General features: G+C 44.3%; 1 long non-coding RNA gene across 3 annotated transcripts in view; it reads left to right on the top strand.

The window, feature by feature from the left end:
* The window catches only part of LOC124967290 (uncharacterized), a 53,549-nt gene extending 36,455 nt beyond the window's left edge, over positions 1-17,094 (top strand). For all 3 annotated transcript variants that reach the window (XR_007105504.1, XR_007105505.1, XR_007105503.1), the window contains 3 exons: positions 6,398-6,584; positions 11,992-12,256; positions 15,275-17,094. This is a non-coding gene — a long non-coding RNA (uncharacterized LOC124967290). The remainder of the gene's footprint in view (positions 1-6,397; positions 6,585-11,991; positions 12,257-15,274) is intronic.
* The last annotated feature ends 253 nt before the right edge of the window (positions 17,095-17,347 follow it).

The raw sequence follows: 17,347 nt of genomic DNA, 5'->3' as shown, positions 1-17,347 counted from the left end.
CCTAATTTTAGATTCACCATTTTTAATCATTCTATTTTATCTCCTTTATTGGTTTATCAGCAACAACACTTTCTTTTGTTATCTTAGTTGTTAGCTTAGGAGTCATAGTATATATATTTAGTTTCTCACAATCTACCTTCTAGTGATTTTATGCCACTTCACATATAGTGAAATAATTTCACAATAGCATATTTGTTTCTTTCCTCTCAATCTTTTTTGTGATTATTGCCATACATTTAACTTCAACAGACATTACAAATTCCACATTGTTATTATTTTTGTTTAGTCAATTGTATTTTAAAGATATTTTAAATTGTGTGTAAAACTTCCATATGTATCCATTTCCAGTCCTCTTCATTCTTTAATATAGATTTTCATTTTCACTCAATGTTATTTTACTTCTGCTTAAAGGTTTTTTATCTGTCTTGTGGTGAAGTTTTCTGATGATGAATTCTTTTATCCTTTCAATGTCTGGAAAAGTCTCCATGTCCCCTTCATTTTTTAAAGATATTTTCACTAACTGTAGAATTCTAGGTTGACACTTTTTTCCTTTCAGTACTTTAAAAATGTTATTCCATGACTGGGGATGTAATTCAGGTGACAGAGTACATGTTTAGTGTGTGTGAGGCCCAGGGTTCAGTCCTCAACACCAAAAAAAGAACATTTAAAAAACCGTGCTCCACCATCCTCTCATGTGCATGAGTTCAGCCTAAAAATCTGCAGTCCTCCTTACCTTTGACCCTCTCTACATAACGTGCCTTTTTATCTAAAGCTGCTTTTGAAATTTACTTGTGTCACTGGTTTTTAGCAAATTGGTTATGGCATTCCTTGCTGTAATTGTCTTCATATTTATTATGCTTCAGCTCATCAAGTCTCGTGGATCTGTGCTTTTATTATTTTATCAGAACTAGACATTTTTTAGCCATCATTTTTATTTTTTTATTTGTGTGTGTGTGTGTGTGTGTGTATTTTCTGTCCTGCCTCTCTGTTTCAGAGCGTTAGGTCCCCATGCACAGGCCACATAAAGTCATCTCACAGCTCACAGTTCCCTGTTTGTTTATGCCATTCTCTTGCCTTTCGTTTTGATTATTTTCTATGTTGTGTCTTCAAGTTCACTCATCTTTTTTTCCATAGTTTCTAATTTTCCATCATGCTTATCCAATGTAATTTTTTTTTATTGTAAACAAATGGGATACATGTTGTTTCTCTGACTGTACATGGCGTAAAGGCATACCATTTGTGTAATCATAAATTTACATAGGGTAATGTTGTTTGATTCATTCTGCCATTTTTTTCCCTTCTCCCCCACCCCTCCCACCCCTCCCCTCCCTCTATACAGTCCTTCCTTCCTCCATTCCTGCCCTCCTCCCTAAACCCAACTCCAACCCCAACACTAACCCCTCCCACCCCCCATTATGTGTCATCATCCACTTATTAGCGATGTCATTCTTCCTTTGGTTTTTTGAGATTGGCTTATCTCACTTAGCATGATATTCTCCAGTTTCATCCATTTGCCTGCAAATGCCATAATTTTATCATTCTTTATGGCTGAGTAATATTCCATTGTATATATATACCACAGTTTCTTTATCCATTCATCAATTGAAGGACATCTAGGTTGGTTCCACAATCTGGCTATTGTGAACTGAGCAGCTATGAACATTGATGTGGCTGTATCTCTGTAATATGCTGATTTTAAGTCCTTTGGGTATAGGCCAAGGAGTGGGATAGCTGGGTCAAATGGTGGTTCCATTCCAAGTTTTCTAAGGAGTCTCCATACTGCTTTCCAGAGTGGCTGCACTAATTTGCAGCCCCACCAGCAATGTATGAGTGTACCTTTCTTCCCACATCCTCGCCCAATGTAATTTTTATCTTAAACAAACATTGTAGTTTTCATCTCTGGTCATTTGATTTTGGCCTTTTGGAAATATGTTCTATGTCTCTACTTGTTGAGCATGTGTAATGCAGTTATAATAACTTTTTAAGTTATCTTTATTAATTCTGTGTTAATTTGAGGTCTATTTTGATTGATTTATCTCCTCATATGGGACTTATTTTCCTGCTTTTTTGTATGCTAAGTAATTTTTGACCAGGTGCCAGATATTGTTAAATTAACTTTGTTGATGTTGGATATCTTCATATTCCTATAAATATCCTCAAGCTTTTATCTGACATACAATTTAGAAACAGTTTTATCCTTTGTACTTACTTTGAAGACTTGTTAAATGGTACCAAAGCCCTGTTTGGTTGAGGACTAATTATTCCCCACAATGGAGGCATCGTTTCTGTATAACCCAGTGATTTGGAGGTTTTCCAGTCTGACTGGTGGAAATAGCTCCATTCCTGAGTCTGTATGAGCAAAATGCACGTTGTGTAATCCTTTCACCTGGTTTTCAGCCTGACCTTGGGAGTTTCCTCACATGTGTGCACTTTTCAACAGTCAAGTGAATATTCGAGGGGGAGCATCTTCAGGTTTCTAGAGCACTCTTTCTGGGTAGCTCTGACCTCTTCAGTGCTCTTCTCTGTAAACTCTATCAGCTTAGGTTCCCTCAGACCCTAAAGTTCTCCTCCACTCCAGGAGTCCACTGGCTCTCCCTGGCTTCACCCTCTTTTTGCTGTGACCTGGGACTTCCCTCCAGGAGTACACTCAGCAATTGCAGGGCTCATCTCATTTGCTTCCCTTCCCATGAGGAGCACTGCTTTTTATTGACTGATGTTATGGTTTGACATGCTGCTGTTTCATGTACTTTGTCCATTTTTTCACTGTCTTAGGTAAGAGGGGTGTCTGTTACTCAGTTTGGGCTAGAAGTAGAAATTTCACATTTACTCTCTTTGCGCTGGGGTTTCAGTTGAGAGAGGAAATAATATATGTGTTCGTTCCAACTTTTTTTTAAAAATCCATATTCTCTGAGTGGACTTTCTGAGGAGTAGAAACTGTCTCATTCATTTTGGGATCATCTCAATGCTAAATTGGAGCTCTACGAATGTTGAATGAATATGTGAGTGAATGGTGTTTGTCTTATTGGTAAGGTCACAACTGTAAGAAGTAAAGCCTGAGGGTAAGGGTGATTGATTGACACCTTTGTAGAGAAATGCAGTTGACCCTTCAGGACTTCATTCTATTAAGCTGTGGCTTTTGGGGAGCTGTTACCATTAGCACCTGCCTGGCCTTTGTGGCAGGAAACACTTCTTAAGAATGCTGCTATACACCATTCTGCTAGAATGAGTCAGTAACACTTGGGGGAATTTTATTCTTGGCCATTTGTCCTGGTTGTTTTCTAAGCTGATCCCAGTGTGAAAATCATTGTGAATAACAGAAAAAATATGTATCTTTCCAATCCATCTATTCTCTTGTTTTATTTTTTGTGTAATACCAATTTAATCCTCTAAAGGATCCTTAAGTTCCCATGTTAATTATAAAGACAATGGATATATTTTAAGGTCAAGTTTCCTCATTACTGTTCCTTCCCTAAAGCATATAGAATTCTGTCATACATTCACTTCATCTTTCAGAGGTTCAGAAGCTGAGAAATTAGAGTGAGAAAATCAAAATGTCACATGTTAATTCCTTTGCTTACAGAGGCAGACAGCACAGTGGGTCAGTCCTTAAGCCTAATTGCCTGTGTACAGACAATCTGCTAGCTGTGTGACTTTGTGCAACTTATTCAACTTCTCCATGCCTCGGTTTTCTCATCTGTAAAATGGTGTAATAATAGCACTTTCTAGAGTTGTTAAGAAGATTAAACTGGTTATTGCTTATGAAGTGCTATAAATGGTGCAGAAACATGGTAAGTATAACTTGAGCATTAACTTAAAAATAAAATGAAGTGAAATAGAGCAAAATAAAAATAAGTCTTTACTGCATATTTCAGCATTTTATCCAGTTTGCCTTTTCCAAAAAGAAAAAAAGTCCCATTCTTCTTTATCAAAATATGTCATATGTGAATCGGCTGCATTTTGGGAGAACAATTGAATAGTGAGGAGAAATGCATCTTTCCTAATTTACTTTTCTAGATCCTCTACATATCAGTACTTCTCTCCCTTCTTATCTCATTGGGTCATATTTAGCAAATTTATCCCCCTGTTGATTGCTTTCTCTCTCCATTAGTGAGCACCTTCAGTTTTCCTCAATTCTGCTTCCTCTGAACTGACCCCTCCCCACTGCCAAGTTGGTGCTCAAGATTTTCCATCACATATTCAAGATCAACTCTCGTCTTGGTTATGCAGCTGTTACCTGTGACATTTCAACACCATGGATGTGTTTTCCAACCTTACTGAGTTCCTTTCTAGTGTAACATCCCTATTTTCTACAATTCCAATTTCACAGATCTGGGGCTTCCAAAATTTTCAGAAGTTGCTAGAGACAGGCTTTTGATTCATCATTCTTTTTCCATTTTTGACTCTATTTACCTGTGTAAACTGTGTTTGCACAGTTTTCAATTTAGCATTATCTGGCATGTCATGGTCCCAATTATTAAGAATTTCCTAAGAAAGTGTAATCATCAGTACACTGTTGACCATATTTTGTAAATATGTGACTCAGTTAATGACTTTTTGAAATGTGTATTGACTTTTTTTAATTTAGTGGTTTCAGTCTGGACAATGCCATCTTTGGGGGCTTGGTGTGCATATCCCGTGATGTCATATCCTGTCTTTACACTTGTTTCTGAGTATTTGAGGCAAGGTAGACACACAAGGAGTTTGTAGAAACAAAGATGAGTCTAAAATCTAAATGTCCTCACTAGTGTTATTGTCAACACAGCCCAGTGCTGTGCCACATCAGGATATGTGACAGCCATCAGAAAGGTCTCTCTGCACACTCTGCATGCACCTGTCTGCCCCCATCCTCCCCAGGCTAGTCACTGTATGCCTGTGTCCATGGTGTGGGCTCTGTGGGTGTCTGATGAGAGAGCCTCAGCCATGCAGGCCACACTGAAGCTCACGGCAGTGCTGCATAATAGACGTCACTTATTATGAGACTTGGATGGCAGTGGAGATTAAATAAAGGCACATTGTGACCAGTCACAATTTCTAAACAAATCCTCCTGACTGATTTGAGCCTGACACTTCCAAAGCTGATAGTATTACTGAACATGAACATGTGGAAAGAACAAGTCAAGACAAAATGATGAAATTTTTAAATGCTTTGGATTAAAATATTGTCTGTTCTCTCGAGTGTGTGTGGACAGGTGCACATGCCCCATGCCCACTCTTGCATACAGAACCTGTCCCCAATGCACACTTTGATCATTTTACCCAGTCTAACTTTGGTAGTTCCTAGTTTTGCCCTTCTCTAGGTCAGTTCTCTAAATATTTAGCAAAATAAGAGGGTCTTTTTTTTCTGCATGTAGTAGTGGATTTTGCTGGCTCTTAAGGCATTATCTTTTATAAGTCCCTAAGTGTTAGAAGTGGGAAAACCATCTTTCTTTTAAATTTAGCAAATAGCATTTATGTACATATGAGCTTATGCCACATACACACTTACACTGTAATAGAAATACCGTGGAAAAGCAAAGCATAAGCTTTTTACAGTGTCAGGCCTGAGCTTTCCCCTCTGATCCCCTCCTGAAGAGATGTTTAGAAGAATGAGAGGCCTCTCTGGGTTTGCGTTTATAAGCCTGACTGGAAAAAATGTCAATTCTTTTTTAGGCTCAGGATCACACTGTAATAAATGTGAATCTAAGCAATTGCTCAAGTGCTTTCTAAGCAATGCTTCCATCTCTAACCACACACATCCCTCTTTTATTTAGTAAATGCCAATAGAAGCTAGTCAGAATGCAGTGCCATTTGCATTTTTCACCTTCTTACTCAATATAAAGTCCAGTGGTTGGACCGGCTCATGGTGGCCAAGAGAGGCAATCAAAATTGATTTTCTGTATTTCACAGTGAATTTCCCTAGATTTAAAGAGTAGATGTCTTAAAGATGGGTGTGAGATAAAACTTACAAGTCTTTGCTAGTAGATGACCTGGGCATGCTGGTGGAGAAACCAAACGCTGTCTTTGGGAAGTTGAACTCTCTCTGCTTCTTGAATGGGCCCTGTTTTACAATGAGGTTCACGTGCGGGTATTACATTTACCATAGTAGAAAGATCAGACCCTCACATCCTTGCAATAGAAATGATTAAGATAGGATTTATGTTTGTAAAAACATAAGAAAGTAACAAGAACACATGGAAAAAAGATAATGTAAACATGGGAGTCTGGAGTCAGCTCACATGGGTTCAGATCCCAGCTCTTCTGCTCAGCCCTGGGCCTCAGCTTCTTTGTCTATAAGACAGGGGATCTAAGAGTTAACCACAGGTTGTTGTGAGTAGTCAATGAGTTAACTAACACATGCAAAACAATTCAGCATAGTAAGCACTAAATTAATGCTAATTGGTGTGATTTTTATTTTTAGATATTAAGAAAATATTTTACAACTAAGACATCAAAAGAAGTGGAGATGCTGAGGAATTCTTTGGCTTTAAAGGATGAATTCAAGTACATAATGAGGACCTGTGTGACAACCAGATTCCATATAACAATTAGAATGTTCCAGCACAGATATACATACTTTAGACCTCGTCTGGGGAAAATGCTTAAAGGTACCAAGAATATTTTGTCCCTCCCTTTTTTTCCAATTATAATAAATGAAATCCTTCCTTCTGCCCTCTCTGTTAGTTCTGTCGCTTTCTCTTACTCTATGGTCTGTGAATGTATCTCTCTTCCTAGTTTGGCTCTTTTTTTAGAACTAGTTGTGAATTCTTTATTCTCTCACATAGGCATATGACAGTGGGGGAGGAGGGCATGTGTATTTCCTAAATTTTTGCAAGAAATCTGTCTTGCCTATCTGTAAACTGGAAAATTCAGCAAGGAAAGTCTGTTAGTTTCCTTTCCCTTCCAAACCACATTCAACAGTGTGCTGAGTGCAGGAGGTGCACTAATCAGACATTTTGATGATGATGAATGGTGAATCCTTCAGAAGTTTGGGGTGGGTTTCGTATATGCAGGAGAGAACACTGAGCCCTTGAGTGACTTACGCAGCAGATTCTGTCAACGCTTCACTCATGTTCACTGCATCTTTGACAGACTGCCCTTAGGCTCCTGAAACCCACTTTGTCCATAGGCCTGGGAAGTTGAAAGTACCTGGGAAATAGCATCTCTGTGGGCATGTTAATAAATCACTGTTACGTCTAGTAGTACAAGTAGCCCAGCTCCCTCTCCCCTTAGCGAATTCATGCTGAGGTGTGTGCTTTGCACCAACTTCCCAGCTTCCCTGGGAGATGTAACTGAGGCCTCCCAGTGTGGCTCACTTCATCATGAACCCCCCATGGTCTGGCCATCTTCCCTTCCCTGTTCCACTTCTCCCTCACCTCCCCAAGTACCCTCCTCCTCCCAGTCAACCTCTCACTCTCAAATCCTTGGCTCTGGGTTTTCAAACTTAAGATGGTTTATACACTTTCAAATATAGAGGGGGAATTAACTGGATTAGGTTTTGCCGAAATCACTGTGGGTCCCAGGGCACATGTTGGCAGACTCCTGCTTCCCCTGGGTTTGGAATTCCACCCATTCAGAGCCCACTTCATCATGGATGCAGACCTGTCAGGGTATAGTCTGTTGAGAAGTGGACCAATTCCCTCATTCAGCCTTCCTTCTGCAAGACAGCCACCTTGTACTAGAGGGGGAGATGGTCATAGCTGCTGTCAGCACACTGGGAAGGTACTGGTTTCAGAGCTGGGTGGGCCTCAACAAATGTCCACGTCATCCATCCCCTGGCTTTACAGATCTAGCAGACAAGTTCTTTGCTGTTTCCCAGTACCAGCCTACATAAGCCAGCTACCATACCTACCAGTGTGTCAGAGAAAACACCTGCATCCCAGAAGATTTCCTGTTAATGGAAAATAAGGTGGGTCCACATGCCCACCTGTCCTTGGTAGACTGAGACCAAGACTTATACTGTACCCCCAGCAAAACTGATCTCTTAAAAGTGCCTCCTTTACCTTATTATCCATTTCAGACTCTTATCCATATCTTCTTTCTTATTTTGCTTTATCACCTTTGTGATGTTTTAATGCTCAGTACACCTGCAGAAGCTATGTGGAATCTGTATCACAGTATATTAGCATTCCAAAAACCATGCAATCCCTGTAGTAGACAATAAATTTGATTTTACACAAGTGGCATCCTTTATCCTTTGCTCATAAGGCAATCTCTCAAGTGTATCTCTTTTTTTTTTTCTTTTAAACACACACAAATAGTCTGTGGGTTGCATGATGGTTTTTGTGCTCAGCAAAAAGAACTTGGACAAAGAAGCCGTGCCGATTTTCTTATATACAAAGGTTGCCGTCTGGGAAATTAATGTCTGCTGTTGCTCAGTAATTAGGGAAATTTAGGACCCCTAGTGCTCCAACATTTTGCATTAAAGTTGTATGTCATCAGTGTTTTCATGAGAATTTGCTGGATTTCTGTCATTAATAACAGGCATAAACCCAGCAAGCAGTAGAATATGCATTACATTTAATCAATTTGCTATTTGTATTCATTATGCATGTCCTCCATTTTGAGTCATGAAAAATTGAAAGACCATTGCAAATAGAAAGAGCATCATGGATTACAAATGATGTAACAAGAGCATAAGCGCTATTAATTGGTCAATTGTGCTTGTCAGTACATTTAAAGTGATTAAGGCAGAAAGATTAGAAAGGACAGGAATGCGCTTGGGAAATAGCAGCCCAGGAACACTGGGGCTCTCTTAAGTCCTTCGCGCCCAGAGAAATGCAACAAAACCCAGTGGCACTTAATCAAAGTTCATTCAACAAATATTTACTGAGCACCTACTGTGTACCAGGGGTTGTGCTGAGTACAGCAGGAAACAGAGCTAATGAAGTCCTTGACCTAGGGAGCTTGCATTCCAGTGGGGAGGGGGGAGATGAGATGAGCAGACCGACATGTGATATCAGGTAGTGGTAAGACCCAGGGTCACCAGCAGCAGGGGAGAAGGACATTCAGAGTGACGGTGATAGGAGCAGGGCCTCTTTGGGGAAGTGACATTTGGAAGAGGATTAAATTTAAAAAAAGATGAGCCACATGGATATCTAGGGGCAGTGGGTACTCGTGACTTGGCTGAACACTCCGCTCCCATTCCAGCACTCAAGAAGGAAAGAGACATCTATGCAGATGGTCCTGCTCAGGTGGTTCCACTTAGGACTTTTCAACTTTGCAACGGTGCAAAAGTGAAGCGCAGTCAGTAGACACCGCCTTGAGTTTTGAATTTTGACTTCTCCTGAATGGCAGTTTGCAGTCACTCCTACTTCGTGATGCTGGGGTGGCAGCAGGGAGCCAGGTTCCCTGGCAGCCCCACCATCCAGAGGGGCAGTTGCTGATGCTCTGGTGTGTCTGTTACCAGAGCATTTTGGATCCAGCTATTCAATAAATTACATGAGCTATTCAATACCTTATTATAAACTAGATGTTGTGTTAGATGATTTTGCCCAACTTAAGGTTAATGAAAATGTTCTGAGCACATTTAAGGTAAGCTAGGCTAAGCCATGATGTTCAGAAGGTTAAGTGTATTAAAGTATTTTTTGTTTATGATATCTTCAACTTAAATGTGGCTTTATTGAGACATAGTCCCAACATAAGTCAAAGAGCACCTTAATTATTCTTTTTTTTTTACTTCAGGGGTTGAGCGAAGCTTGACCCAATGGAATGGCTTTCCTGGGACAAGAAAACTCACTCTGATCAACTTTCTATACAGCCCGCTTCTGTAGTAGCAGTTCTGTCAAAGTGGGAACTGATGGTACCATTTGCCATTTCAACTGCCTCCCCCAGACTCCTCACCACTGCACAGTCCCCAAGTGATCAGGCAGGTGCTCCATATCCACACTGCTGTCCATGCAGAGTCACCAGCCTCTCTGTTGCTCACCTTCCAGCTCAACCCTGCCTCTGAACTTGTGTGTCCATGGTCTCCTGTCCTTAGAAATTCAGGTCTCAGTTTCCGGGTCACCTCCTCAAAGGCTTTTGCTGACCACCAGGGCTCCATTCACTCCCTGGGCCTCAGATCCACCTGCTTCATCTGGCTCATGGCACTTATTTCCTGAGTTGTATGCTGTCTGCTATTGCATGAGATCAGGCACGTGTCACTTGAGTTCACTTCTGTGTCCAAGTGCCTAGAATAGTGCCCAATGCAGAAAAGAAAGACTCAAAAAGCCCTAGGTGGATGAATGGATGAATGAATGAATGAGTGATCAACCAACCAACCAATGAGCCAACTGAATATGGACAGTTGGGTTTCTGCTTTTGTATTCAGGTAGCTATTTTTAATTTTTTCCTGAAAATCACATGGAAGAAATGGTTGTTTACTCTAAGCAGTGATCTCTGCAGTGATTAGGTAACATTGCTATCTGTGCTGTTCTGCTTCACATGGCAACAGTCTATTGCCATGCATTTCTAAATACCATAATAATATTTCTTTTTAATATATCAACTTGCTTCCACTGACTTCAGTGCTCTGGCATTGTCTATGAGTATTAACAAGTAATGCAATGGGAGCCCAAGATGAACCATATAAATTAGTATTACAGCAATCCTGCTTCTTTAGAATTAACAGTGTGAGATTCCTTGCTTAATACATAGTGGAGAAATCCATCAGAAGAGGGTGATGCTGTGGTGTGATGGTACCAGGATTCCAAGACCTTTCCAGGTACATTCAGTATATAATTCATAGCAGACCTGTGTCTGTCTTATGCCAGACTCCATTGCCAGATGCTAGAGAGAGGAGACACTATTGCTTTGCTCCTAGGAAGAGCTGACAGTGGTTCTGGAACCCACTTGCATGTAACATCACCTGGGATCCACCTTTGCCTACACCCTATCCCAGGCCATTGGAATCAGAATCTCGGAGCCTGGTGCTTACACATCTATCTATGTTGTCATAAGCCCAAGTGCTGTGCATGAACAGCCAGGGTTCTGACCCACTGGTCTAGTGAAAGGGTAGCAAACCCACAAAGCAATGGACAGTGGTCACAGCACAGCTGGCAGGTGTGAGCTGGGAAATGGTGATATTTCAGTACTTAGTGATAACTCAGAAAGAAAGGATTTTAAGGATCGGGATGCTAAGTGACTGGATACTGAGCAGTAGACAAGGGTTGCACCTACTTATCACCCCCAAACCGATAAAAAGTGGCAGAGATCATTCATTAGGTCATTATTTTCCCTACATGGGGCCAAATGAATGATCTTATTTTTCTATATAAGCCAGAAACTAGATGTTGTATACTTGCTCAGATAACGAGTTTTTATTAAAACAGTTTTTTTCTTAATTAGCAGACATTGGAGAAAGGAAAATATGAGAATCCACACAAAGGAAAGGAATTAGCAAGTGCCCTAAAATCATTTTAAAAGTCAGAATTTCCCGAAGTGCCATCGTGAGGGTGACCCAAAATTCTCTTCCTTAGACTCTGCCTTTGACAGTAGGCCAGCAAAGTGTATAGACTGGGCAGAAGCACATTTTTCTGAGTAATTATTGAAGTTTATGTTGTTCCATTGAAGATTAAGCTCTGCTTCCCCACTGCACCCCTTGAATAGAACAGGAAAATGAGAATGACTTTATAAGGGCTACATTATTATTCAGAGTCGTACCTCTGAGTGTGCCTTGGAAAATTATTCCTGCCTTTTGTCTAGTGATTAACTATGGTGTTTTAAAAAGCTATGTTTGCAATCTAGTAAGCACTTCACCGAAGTAAGTTACCGAGTTCTAAGAAAGCGGAGGGTGTAGCCCTGGTACTCCAGCCCTCCCCACACCCCCCACCCCTCAGCAAGGAAACTGATGTGCCTGGGTAAATCCACAGGGGAGCTCATGGGAAGCCTGACCCCAGGAGGAGCAGTGCCTGGTCCCCAGGTATCGGCTCACTGACCTTATCCTTGGATGCTCACAGCGGTTGATCTTGACCATGTTCACAGTTTCAGAGAAGTCACATACTTGAATTTTTAAAGAAAGTATTATGTTACCAGAACAGGATGACTGAGCGAGCAGCCGGAGGGAGCCTGAGGATCCAGCGGCCCCTCCTCCAGGATGGAGGCAGCCAAATATCAGGCCAGGGGAGGCTTGCCTGGCACAGGTGCCGCCTGCTGTGCAGCCCGAGGACTCAGACCGGCCACACTGGAGTCACCTGGTGTGCTTGAAGAAACCCACGCCTGAGCCTTGGTCCAGAGATTCCTGGCAGAAGTGGGGAAAGGCGAGGACCCGGCACCTGTGTAGTTTTGGAAGAGTTCCCAGGTGAGTCTAAAGTAAAGCAGGTTTGGGAGGCACTGATGTGGCTTCAGATTAGTGAGTGGCATGCGCAACGAGGGAAGTGATGTTGGCAGCAGGCTCCAGCAAGCTGAGGCCAGCGGAGGGCAAGGACTGCAGGGGAGGGGCCTTAGTGAGGCAAGGTAGGTAGGTCTAGTCCACACAAATGTCTCTGTCCTTCTGTGGACTTCCCATTTCTTGCCCTATAGAGAAGGCACCCAGCAGGACAGAGTGACGAGAAGATTCAGACATCACCTTCATGTAAATGCCTGGCTTGTAGGTTGGTCCTTACGTGAATGACGCTGTGGGAAAAAAGCCACTTGCAAGTGAAGTCAGTCCCTGAGAGAGCCAGAAGCTAAGCACAGGTGGGCCTTGTCAGCTCGGTCTGCAGGGGAGCCCTGGCGGCAGCATGGGTGGTCTGCGCAGGGTCACTTGCTGTGGCCAGGTTCTCAGTGCAAAGCCCGGTGGACTCTGCGCCCAGGCCTCCCTGTGTGGTTTCACACCTCCATGTCCTTACAGAGCGCCTGGCACAGCAATCAAGGGTGTAGGGAGCTGCAATAGGGAAGGTGAGGAAGCCCAGTCGGGGGGCGCTAGGGAGGCGCATTCCCAGGTCCGCCTGCCCAGAGGGCTCTGGTGCCCTCACTGCACCACAATGTTTGTGCAGCCTGAGACGAAGGCACTGCAAGGGTTTGTGCTCCACATGGGTTAGTGGGATGGTGGATGGGTTGGCAGCTCTGGGCTCTCAGTAAGAGTGATGTGATGGCCCAAGGAGCAGTCCTCAAAGGGAGAGGTGGTGTGGCAGGCGGAAGCTGGGAGGTGGGGTGAAGCTGAGCAAAGGCAGCTAGAGGGGACTGGGTAGAACAAGGACTGTTGGGTCCAAAGCACTGTCTCCTGCAACCATCAGCTGGCACCTGTGACCATGAAGCACATCCCTCCACGTCCCTCCTCTGACAGGAGAGGCCTCAATACTGCACTCTTCTTCAGGGTCCATTTCCTTGTCTGCCTTGTGTTGCTTCTTGTTACCATCAGAAGGAAAGGAGGGGACACGGCTAAGGGAAATGAGACAAGGAGGCTACTCTGACCTTGACCTGTGCTTCAGTTAGGATGCTGGTGGCCCCAGAGACAAATAGCCACCTCAAGGGGCCTTTGAATGGGAGGCCTTCCTCACCTGCAAGAAGCATGGCAGCAGGTGGTCAGGTGTGACTGTCACTGACCTGCGTGCGCCAGGCCCCTTCAGAGGCTACTCCCTGGTGCGTGGCCTGCCCTCCAGTGTGGCGACAGCAGCCTCTGGCCTCCTTGTCCTCACATGTTCCTGTCTAAAATCAGATAGAGAGAGAGACTGGCTTCTCCTCATGCATTATTTTCCAATCAAGAAGAAAAATATTTCCAGGATCCAGTCACAGATGTCACTCACAAGAGGTTTGACCATCATCCCTTCTCTTCCCTGCTTCTTAGCCTTAAGTCTGGCTGGGAGAGAAGAACGTGTTTGGCTCCTGCTGGTCCTTCTCCAGTGCCCTCCACGCCATCCTCCGCCTTCTCCCCCCAGCGCCCCTGGACTTGCCTCCAGGCACCAGGAGGAGAGGGGTGGAGCTGGGACAGAAGGCACCTCCTCCCCAAGGTCACGGAGGCGTTGCCCTTTGTTACCTCTGGGTATCACTTCACATAGATTCCCCGTGGGATTTACCTTCCCCTGCTTTTCATTATGAAACCTTTAAAATCTCTTGAAAAATTAAAGCTAGTTTTGCCGCATCTTCTCAAGATACAGATAAAGATGTAAGTAGGTAAATATATAGCTGGATAACTCATTGAACCACACAATTTTGTTTTCTGACCACTTTAACATTTTAAGCATCTTGACATTTCACTCCTAAATACTTCAGCATGCATCTCCTAAGGATAAAGACATTCTCCTACCTAATACCCCCAAACTAATATTGATTCAATAATATCACCCAATTTTTTGGCTTAAAAAGGATTTTTTGATAATCCCTAGAATTCATAATGTTTTGCAACTGATAAAGTACTTTCACTATCTTATTTCACTTAATACCCACAGTAGCCTTTTGAAGCAACTATTACCATCTCCCATGTATGGAAAAGGAAATTAAGAATCAGTGACCCACCAAGGTCACATAGCTAATGAGGAACATGAATGGGATTCAAAGGCAGCCTTCCTACTCCAAATTCCACACACTTTCCACATGACAGCCCATTCCAACCAGAATGTTGGTTTTTCTAGAATGTAGGCCTACAAACAATTCCTTTTTTTTCCCCTAGCCTTTCAATTCACCAAAAATCATGCCTCCTCCTGTTTCCAGCTTCAAATAGCGATAGTCCAGATATGCTAGTGCTCCGCCATGGCCTCTACTTGGTGTGGAGGGTGCTAGGGAGCAGACTTGGACATTGCATCTAATTTAAGCTTTTGCGATTGGTGACATGGTATTTCTTGACTGCACTATGCTTGATTCCCTGGGTCCAGAGTGAAGAAAGCTTCCTCTGCAAACCCTTGGACTTATTCTCCTGATGGGAATCTGGATTATTCCACTCAACAGGCAGTTGAGAACAAGTGTTCCTGAAGCCCAGTAAGGGCAGAATCTCTGATTCTCCTCAGCTGCAAGATTTGCCTCCCCAGGTCTCTTGAGCAGTGCATTTCTCTCCTTTGCCTTGTTGCCTCCCAGTCCAAGGCCCTGGACTCTTGCTGGGGAAATGCGGCGGCTGCGTGGTTTAGCATCTCTCCATTCAACAGCCAGATCCCTTCGGCAGGGTCTGCTGCCTTGGAATCAAGGGCCGGGCACTGTGCCTTGTGCTGTGGAGCGCAGGGGTGCCACGGCCTTCGCCACCCCTCAAGCAGCCCCTCTGACCCGCTCCTCTTCTCACGCCTTTCTCCCTCCGCCACCCCGAGTTCAGGCCTTACCCCCTGGCTTTCCTCAGACAAGCCCGCTCCCACCTCAGCACCTCTGAGCTGCTTTCTCCACCTGCCATGGTCCACTCCCTCTTTCCACCCAGGGGCCTGATCTGGCCGACGCACCCCTCAAACTCAGCTGGAGGACCAGGCTGAATGGATCCCCAGGAATGCTTTCATAACACCCCGTACTTCTACAGGCATCCCCAGCCTCTGCACAGAGTAAGTGCTCAGCAAATCATTCAGTGACTGGATCCTCAGTCTCTCTCAAGAAAACAGCAAGACTCTGAGCGGAGGACTACCTCTGAAGTCACGTGGCGGCAGGGTCCAGGTGGAGCCTAGCCTGGGTCTTCCTGACCTGAGCTGCTGCTCTTACTGCTCTGGGCTCCTTGGGCATGGAGGGGCCCTCGCCCCTGCCATCCTCACAGACTCTGCCCACAGAGGTGATGGCAAGCACCACCCTACCCCCTTCACGTCTGCTCTGCCGACTGCACAAGGTCACACATCCACGTGTTCACTGCCGTCATCTGTACCATGCATTCACGTATCAGATGTTTATGGAGCCTAATCATCCACAGGTCACTGCATAATCACAAAGGTACAGCAGCTTACAAAACATACAGGCCGCCATCAGGGAGCAACCACGTAAGGAAGCTAGACCGAGTCCAATCACACAGATGAACTGTTGTGTGACTGTCCGGAAGAGAGCACCACGGAGGCAGTCAAGAAGGCAGAGTGATGGGAAGCAAGGAGCAGAGCCCCCACCCAGCAGCAGCCTCCCCCTTCCTTCCTAGCAGAGTCCAGTGCATTCGTGTGTCACCCCCTCGGGCTCTCCCAGAGCCTCAGGAGAAACCACCCGAATGCTTAGATTCAGGAGTTGGTTCACGGGTAAATCTGTCCCTCACCAGGATGACTTAGGAGGGAGCACAGGGCCCATTTCAGACCCATCAGGCAAAGGTAATGCCACTAGGGAGGCAGTGACTTCTAGGGAAGGTGACCTTGCTTTAAAGAGAAAGCCACAGAAGCAATGGTCTCTCTCCTCCCTCTGGACACCCTCCTGTCTGGGTGTGATGGAGTTGCTGTGGCAGTCACTCCCAGCCTGAGGATGAAGCCAACACCTGATTTGGCTAAGCAGAGACAGGGACAGAACTGGGACCTAGTGATGCCCCTGGGCAGCTGGAAAGACCAGACCTGGAGCTCTCTGACTTGTGTCAACGTGACTTCAGTGATTATTTAATTTGTCTGCTTTTATAACCAAAAGCACAAAATTGACACAGGGACGTGAGCCTTTCCTACTTCTCTCACTGCCCCATCCCTAGCTCCTACCACAGTGCCTGGCACTTAACAGATCATCAGAGTGATCCATTGTGGACCTGTGATTGTATCCAGAGCTGAGCAGCACGGAGAGGTCAAGAGGCAGAGTGACAGGAAAGGAGCAGAGCCCCCACCCAGCAGCAGCCTCCCCTCTTCCTCCTACAGAGTCCCTGTTGCCCTGGAGTGAGTGGTGTCAGTCAGACCTCCTGTGATCGGGCTGGAGACATGGCTGTGAGTTCAGTGAAGGGAAGGATCCCCGGGGGTGGGGGACAACCCGAGGGGAGCAAAGTGGTAGGGGAGAGCGGGACATCCTGACCCAGCTGACACAGGCACCCAGGCCCTTGCCCAAGAGTCGCACCTGCTGGTCCAGTGGAGCTGGCAGAAGCAGGCACAGAAGTGATGAATCAAAGGCCCTGGGTGGGGCACCAGTGACAGGGACACAAGTGATAGTCAAGCAAAGCCTAGGCAGCGCTCCACCATACCCCTCTGCAGCCAGAGGGGTGGTCTCCTGTAGCAGAATGACCAAGGGCAGGCTCCCCGTCTTACTGAAATGAAAAAAAAAAAAAAAAAACACTTTGCAACATCAAAATTATTGTTGTACTTCATTACTCATCTCCAGGTTCTTTCTGCAAAACATTGAAAGCCAGATCATAATTTGATGATGAAATATTGATTGTGCATCTCCATCTGTATGCACAGTACACAGGTCCCTACTACATAGATGGAATGCCCACCCTGTAATATCTCCTATTTTAGGTCAATAGGAAGATGGATGTTCCTCCCCAGGCGAATTTTGATAAAACACTTGTGTCAATAAAAAAAAGACGTTAATGCCAATATGAGTCAATACCTGCTTATTGGTC

The sequence above is a fragment of the Sciurus carolinensis genome, chromosome 16, assembly GCF_902686445.1.
Source record: "Sciurus carolinensis chromosome 16, mSciCar1.2, whole genome shotgun sequence".
Taxonomy (NCBI): domain Eukaryota; kingdom Metazoa; phylum Chordata; class Mammalia; order Rodentia; family Sciuridae; genus Sciurus; species Sciurus carolinensis.
Note: the sequence above shows the minus strand (reverse complement) of the source record. Positions and strands in the feature narration are given on the sequence as shown.